This window comes from Budorcas taxicolor, chromosome 20, assembly GCF_023091745.1.
Source record: "Budorcas taxicolor isolate Tak-1 chromosome 20, Takin1.1, whole genome shotgun sequence".
Lineage (NCBI taxonomy): Eukaryota > Metazoa > Chordata > Mammalia > Artiodactyla > Bovidae > Budorcas > Budorcas taxicolor.
In genome coordinates, this window is record NC_068929.1 from 13,882,693 (window position 1) to 13,890,831 (window position 8,139).

Consider the following 8,139-nt stretch of genomic DNA (forward strand, 5'->3'; position numbering starts at 1 on the left):
TTTGGTGACCTAAGGAGTTGGACATGACTGAAGCGACTTTGAATGTTGTCTTTAAGATTACTGGCCAGCCCAGCCAACAGTCCAGAAGTAATGTTTGACCAATTTTTGTGTTAAGTTCCCTCCAACACCATTAAGTTCCCACCAGATTATATTATTTTTTATATTTTTGTTTCTAAAGATAATCTAGTTAAGAATATTTTTTGGAGTCTATAAGTCTCCTGGTGCACAGACAATTTAATCCAGTTCAAAATAAACCAAATCCAGGGTATATACAGATCTACAATTCAACAACAACAAAAAACACCCAATTAAAAAATGGTCAAAGAACTTGAATAGATATTTCTCTACAGAAGATACAGTGAGTTAACACAGACGCTATTTGTCTTCCTTCAAACTCACTCTCCACCCTTCTCCACTCTGACCCCAGAGGCTGACCCGGGCAGACCACATCATCAGACTCCTTGCCTCTGCCTTCTGGTTGGGTGAGTGGGAGGAACCAGCAGGACATGGGAGGAGGAGAAACATCAGGCTGGAGTTTTTGCTCCCTGGGTCGCTGCCCTGGGCATCTCTCATAATACATACTAAGCACAAATACGTAACATACAAATCCTGGACCCAACTCTGGACCGGTCAGAAAATGCTAGAGAGGGAAGTAGGAACGCACACTAGTAACAGCATGCTGGGTGGTTTGGATAATCAGACCAACCACTTCAAGCAGAGGCCCTCAGATGCTGGAGTCATGGTCCCAGTCTCTGGGAGGTGAAGTAACTTGCCTCAGGTTACACAGCTAGTAAGGGATACCATCAGGTTTTGAGCCCAGCCTTCTGTTTCCAGAGTCAGCACACTTAAAACAAACAAACACACAGACATATTATTGTGATTTTTAATCCTGGAAGGTCAGCGAGTCTCATTTGTTCATTTATTTATTCGGTTGAGTCTGATCTGCATCGTGAGGGACCTTTCACTGTGGTGCGTGGACTCTGGTTGTGATGCACAGGTTTAGCTGCTCTGTGGCATGTTTCTAGTTCTCCAACCAGAGAGTAAACCCTTGTGCCCTGCATGGGAAGGCAGATTCTTCACCAGGGAAGTCCCCCAGAGCCAGTACTCTTAACCACTCTACAGCTTCTAACATAGTTCATGGGCCTACGGTATATGCAATGACTGCTCTGAAAGGAAAGCCCATGGTTAAGTCTCATGAGGAGCACTGTAAGCAAAGCATCTGCTTTGTACCAGGAGAAGCTCCATTCCTGTTCAACTAACACCACAATATAGAGATGGGAAGACCATGTAGGTGGCTCTTCCAGCCTAGAGGCACCAATTTCAGCACCAATTTCTCATCAAGGGAATAGGAGAAAACCAAGGAGCAGCCTGTGGGGAACCAGCGAAACTATGAAAGTGACTGATGAAGAGTTACTCACTGACACGCGGCATGCTGACATCAGACACCTACCACAACATTCTTGCAGTAGGTAATCTCTCTATAGTCTCTGATTTCAAACGCTTAATCTCAAGGGGTTGTAAGAAAATCCTGGATATTACCACTAATTATATGAAGAGCAGCAGCCTGTTTCCACCACCCTGTTGCATCTGGGTGGCTGAATCACACGACAGGCACCTCCAAATACTTAGATGGTGGTTGGGCATAACTTTGTCCCACGGTTTAAATTGCATTTGCCCTTTGGCAAAAACAGTCCCCAGAGTACCCTTGAATATTAACAACATTGGCAGGTTTCCTGATCACAAACAAGATTTAAATAGGGAAAGGCTGCATTTTTTCACACATTACTAACAAGCAGTATTTTCCTCACCTGTCATATAACCATCAGCCTCCTGCCCTATGCACAAGAGAATTAACAATCATGAATTCAGCGTTAGAATGAAAGCATTGAAAACAGATATAAATAATCTTCAGGTTCATTCATGTGTAGACTGTTTTTGGACAGCTCATAGAGAAAAAAAGGAAGAAAATGGTTATAGTCTGCCACCTCTGATAGGAACTTGGTTCAGAGTCTCAAACACACACAACCCTGGGTTTCAAATATAACTCATTATATCAACAGTTGTAAGACTGTTGTGTTGCCTTAGCTATAACTCTGTAGAGTTCTCCAAAGACCACTAGGACACGAGGCAGTTCACAATTTATGAATGGATTGTGTTCCCAAATTTATCTAGATTGTTTTAAACTGGGAATATGCTTTTCTTCAAATGTATATTATTGTTAAAAATTGAGGTATTACATATGTGCAGTAAAAGGCACTAATTTGAAGTCTTCAGCTTGATTAATTTTTATGTAATTTATATACCCAGGTATATATCCTGATGCTGGGAGAGACTGAAGGCAAAAGGAGAAAGGGCAGCAGAGAATGAGATGGTTGGACGGCATCACCAACTCAATGGACATGAACTTGGGCAAACTTCAGGATATAGTGAGCGACAGGGAGGCCTGGCATGCTGCAGTCCATGGGGTCACCAAGAATCGGACATGACTTAGCACCTGAACAACAACAACATACCTCAGTAACCAACCAGATCAAGCAATAGCACCTGGAAGGCTCCCTCATGCCACCATTCCCAGCTAATAACCATCTTTCAGAGGTATCCTCTATTCTGACTTCTACCACCAGAGATTAGATTTTTATAACACAGTAGCTTTTTTATTGATATAGAACAGACATATGTTAAATGTATAGAATAAACTCAAGGGCAAAGGGAAATAAATATTTAAATATGTATATAGCCTTGTAGGGGTTTCCCTGGTGACTCAACTGGTAGAGAATCTGCCTGCAGTGCAGAAGACCTGGGTTCGATCCCTGGGTTGGGAAGATCCCCTGAAGGAGGAACTGACGACCCACTCCAGTATCCTTGCCTGGGAAATCCTGTGGACAGGGGAGTCTGGCGGGCTACAGTCCCTGGCTGCAAAGAGTTGGACATGACTTAGCAACTAAACAACAACTAATTCTATGACCACACCATCATTTCTCATTTCTACTACTCTCCTGTTGATGGACATTTGAGTTGTTGCCAGTTCAGGGCTTCTGTGAGCAACGTTGCTATAACATGCTTGTTTGGTAAACACTTGTGCTCATTTCAACAAGAGGTACAGGCGTAATATAGTATTCAGTAGGAGGATTTGACTTACTCTGGAAAGGCCAGGAAATAACTTCACTACAGTACTCTCTGGGCGATAATGTTTTTCTGAATCTCAAACCTGGAGGCCAGGGACTTCCCTGGTGGTCCTGCGGCGAAGACTCAAAGTCCCCAAAGCAGAGGGCCCAGATTCGACCCCCGGTTAGAGAACTAGATCCGGCACGCCGCAGTCAAGAGTTCACTCTTTCCATGTCCAACTCTTGCAACCCCGTGGACTGTGTAGTCCCTGGGATTCTCCAGGCCAGAATACTGGAGTGGGTAGCTGCTCCCTTCTCCGGGAGATCTTCCCAACCCAGGAATTGAACCCAGGTCTCCTGCATTGCAGGCAGATTCTTGACCAGCTGAGCCACCAGGGAAGCCCAAGTGTTCACAGACTGCAACTAAAGATCCTGTGTACCACACTAAGACTCGGCACAGCCAAATAAAATAAATTTCATGGCTCTACCAATAATGCACAAAACCTGGAGGCCAGGGATTCATCTCCTGTGTGTCCATAGTGGGGACACTTACTGTCTTTTCCCTCAGCTCTGGAAGCATTAAGATTAAGGGTATTCTGGCATTGGCTGTAGTGTGTGTATCTGGCCTGTTCATATATGAGAAAGATAAATCCCTGACTATACTCACAATGAGGACAACAATTAATCTGTAGGTAATATTTGTTTTGTTTTTTGGCTGTCAACATCCAAATCCCTTCGTACTTTGGGGAATCCTCTAAGTGATAAATCTCAGGAGGAGGCCGGATCTTCCTGCTGAAGCTCAAAAGGCCCTTCCCACCCCAGTCTTCTTTGCAATTAGAGCATGGCAAAGGACCTAGCTCCCACCAGTTCATTTCTCACTCTGAGTCATCTGAATCTGAGTCATGTATCCAAGGATGGCAGGGTTGGCGGCGCATTTGCCACACAGAGGGCAGCAGGAGCAGGAGAGCTGTTTGCAAGAGATTGAATTTTAGGTGTGATTTCTTCCTGCTGTATAGCCTCCAACTCAGTTCTCCATGTCTCCCAACAGCTCTGTAAGCTAGACCGTGCATGCATGCGTGCCAAGTTGCTTAAGTTGTGTCAGACTCTTAGCGACCCCATGGCCCACAGCCCGCCAGGCTCCTCCGTCCGTAGGATTCTCCAGGCAAGAATACTGGAGTGGGCTGCCATGCCCTCCTCCAGGGGATCTTCTTAACCCAGGGATCGAACCTGCGTCTCATGTCTCCTGCATTGGCAGGCGGGTTCTTTACCACTAGTGCCACCTGGGAAGCCCAAGCTAGACAGTAGATGGTAATAAATCCCTCTTCTACTTCAACCAGCCAACTTTGTTTTCTGTTGCTTATAACTAAGAACATTGATAGTTAAATCCTCCTCCCAAAACTGCCCCATAAATAATGAGTATGACTAGTCACTGTTTGAACTAGTAGAACAAAGTGCTGCTTTATGTAAAAAGTGAAACCTTGTACACTACTTACAATTCAAACTGTCTTGATAAATGCCTTTTATGGGTCTAACATCTTATAATAACTTTAGTTTCTCCAAAGCAATTAAATGGTAGAGCTACCCGTTAAACAAACCACAAGGCAAACAGAATTGTCTTTAAATACATATCCAGAGGTAGGGTGATGAGCCTCTTAGGTCTGAGGGCCCCTCTTCCCTCTTTATAAATAAAAAAGGAAGGTGCCAAATCTGTACTCTATTAATTGGAAAGTCAGCTCAGTTCAGTCGCTCATGTCCGACTCTTTGCGACCCTGTGAATTGCAGCACGCCGGGCCTCCCTGTCCATCACCAACTCCCGGAGTTTACCCAAACTCATGTCCATCGAGTTGGCGAATCCTGTCGTGCCCTTCTCCTCCTGCCCCCAATCCCTCCCAGCATCAGGGTCTTTTCCAATGTGTCAACTCTTCGCAGGAGGTGGCCAAAGTACTGGAGTTTCAGCTTTAGCATCAGTCCTTCCAATGAACACCCAGGACTGATCTCCTTCAGAATGGACTGGTTGGATCTCCTTGCAGTCCAAGGGACTCTCAAGAGTCTTCTCCAACACCACAGTTCAAAACCATCAATTCTTCGGTGCTCAGCTTTCTTCACAGTCCAACTCTCACAACCATACATGATCACTGGAAAAACCATAGCCTTGACTAGACGGACCTTTGTTGGCAAAGTAATGTCTCTGCTTTTTAATATGCTATCTAGGTTGGACATAACTTTCCTTCCAAGGAGTAAGAGTCTTTTAATTTCATGGCTGCAGTCACCATCTGCAGTGATTTTGGAGCCCCCAAAATAAAGTCTGACACTGTTTCCCCACCTATTTCCCATGAAGTGATGGGACCAGATGCCATGCTCTGTTTTCTGAACGTTGAGCTTTAAGCCAACCTTTTCACTTTCATCAAAAGGCTTTTTAGTTCCTCCTCACTTTTTAATTGGAAAATGCCTCCTCAATTCCCTGCTTTTTGCCTACTCAGCATGCACTGTGGCTTCAAACAGTTGAAATGGAAATGTTCTTTGTATATGTGAAGGACATTCTGGCTGTACCAGAATATATAGACCTCCAAAGAAGTCCTGATTATATAATAAATATGTTTATCGGGCTTCCCAAGGTGGCTCCTGCCAATGCAGGAAGTGCAGGAGACGTGGGTTTGATTCCTCGGCTGGGAAGATCCCCTGAAGAAGGAAATGGCAACCCACTCCAGTATTCTTGCCTGGAGAATACCATGGACAGAGGAATCTAGTGGGCTATACAGTCCATGAGATTGTGGAGTCTGACACGACTGAGCACGCATGCACTGCAGACTACTAATGCAAAGTTCTTATTGATAACATTATCAGAACAAAAATATAGAAAAATAAGGATTTTCACAGAGATCTATGGTTTACAAAACTATTTCAGGTACTTTTGTCTCATCTAATGCCATTGCTCAGAGTTTAGTGACTTGCCTGAGGCCACGCAGCTTGAATCTAGAACTAACTCCCATTCTTTATTTTCCCACAATACGAATATTAATCACTTTGAAACAATGATAACTGCATTGCATTAAAATGAAACAGAAAACATAAAACTCTAAATTCAGAAAAATTACGTTTTATTAAGTAAAATGCAAAACACAGCACACTATTTATAATAAACTTGTTTTGTAAATACCACACTTCTTTCTTTACATGCTTATACATACGCTTGTGTAAGATGAGAATGGAAGGATATGACCTCAAATGTAAACAGTGACTATCTTTAGGGGTCAACGTTATGGGCAGTTTTATTTGTGTGAGCTTGGGAGGAAGTGCATAAGCTTATTATCATTTTCTAAATTTTCTACCGTTAACACATTACCTAGACTTCCTGAAAAAACCTTTTATCACTATTATTAGATAGTCATTTTTGATATTCTATCTTTAAAACAGACAGCTCATTATCTAACTCCATGGAAAGTATAGTTTGAGTATCTAGTCATCACTAATTGAAGAAGCATCTTCTTGAAATTTTACAAACAGTATTTCATTAATTCTGATAGCAGTATCATCAGGTAGTAATACTATCCCATCACAGGTAAGGAGGCTCATGTTCAGGTTCCTTCATCGTGATCACACAGGAAATAACGGAGACTTGGTTGCTGCCAGCTCGAAGCGCACCTTCCCCTTCTGCTGGGCTCTTCTTGCCTTCCTTCTGCCTCAGCATATCTTCTCTAGCTAGGAGAGCTGCTTTACCACACGCTGGTGCAGCCTCCCAGATTCACTTCTTTAAACACAGAGTTATGGTATTAAAGGAGACCACTTAAAATGATTATATGTATTATCAAAAGACTAGAAGAATATATTCCAAACACTGTGGTAGGACTTCCATTTTCTAAGCTTTTGTATCTATTAGTTTTTTTTTCCTTTAAAATTTTTTAATTTAAAAAAATATGAGTCAGAAAAAACTATATTTTTTCCCTATATTATCTATCTTTTAAACAGTGGGGCATCACAGTATCAGGCTATGCACACCATTTCGAGAAACGCACATAAGAAAAATGCATACTTCATCACCATCCCTTTGTCTTCTCATTCGTATCTCCTGTTAAGACAGGGTCCTCCTGTTTTACTGACTACCAAATCTTCAGTACTAGAATATCTGGCCAGTGAAGGCACTTGGCATATAACTGGCAAAAGAATGAGTGAAGGATATATACTTTTCTCCTTCCAAATTTTAGATGTACTGATACGCTCTCATACTGTTTCAAAATAGAATACATGTCAAAAGTCAGCTAAAGTAAGAAATATATAGGGAACTCTTTTTCTGAATCTCACAGCTTGCTCAAGGTGGCTGTTATGTGTTGAACTGTGTCCCCTCCAAAAAGGATAGGTTGATGTCCTAATCTCTGGGACCTCAGAATGTGACAGTATTTGGACACAGGGTCTTTGCAGGTATAATTAGTTAAGATGAGGCGACTAGAGAGTGTGGGTCCCTGATCCAATATGACGGCCGTGTGAAGACAGGCACAGGGAGAAGGACACGTGAAGACAGGATTGAGGGGATATGTACACAAGTCAAGGAGGGTCAAAGACAGCCAGCCAAAAGCATCCGAAGCTGGAAGGATTCCCCTACGCGCTTCAAGGGAGCTTGGTCATGCTGACACCCTGATTGCAACTTCTAGCCTGCAGAACTGTGAGACAACACACTTCTGTGGTTTTAAGCTTGTGGTACTTGGTTAAGGCAGGCAGCCTAAAGAAACCAACAGCAGCCTTGGCTTTGAATTCCTGCAAGTAGTGGGGGAGGAGTAAATGGTCACCTGAGCATTACGACCTACAAGCTTTCAATGACTTTCCAGTTTATTTTCTGATAATGGAAAATATTTTCAAGAACATGCCCAGTCAACTCAGGAATGCTAGCAAAGTAAACAATAAAGGGCACACACAAAACAACAGGTAACTGAAATTTTAATAAACCTACGTATTTACATAAAAACTGCAAAAATCAACATTACAACGTGGGTTTTCAAAGATTAACATTTATAATTATAGTAAAATATAGTTTCACAAAGCT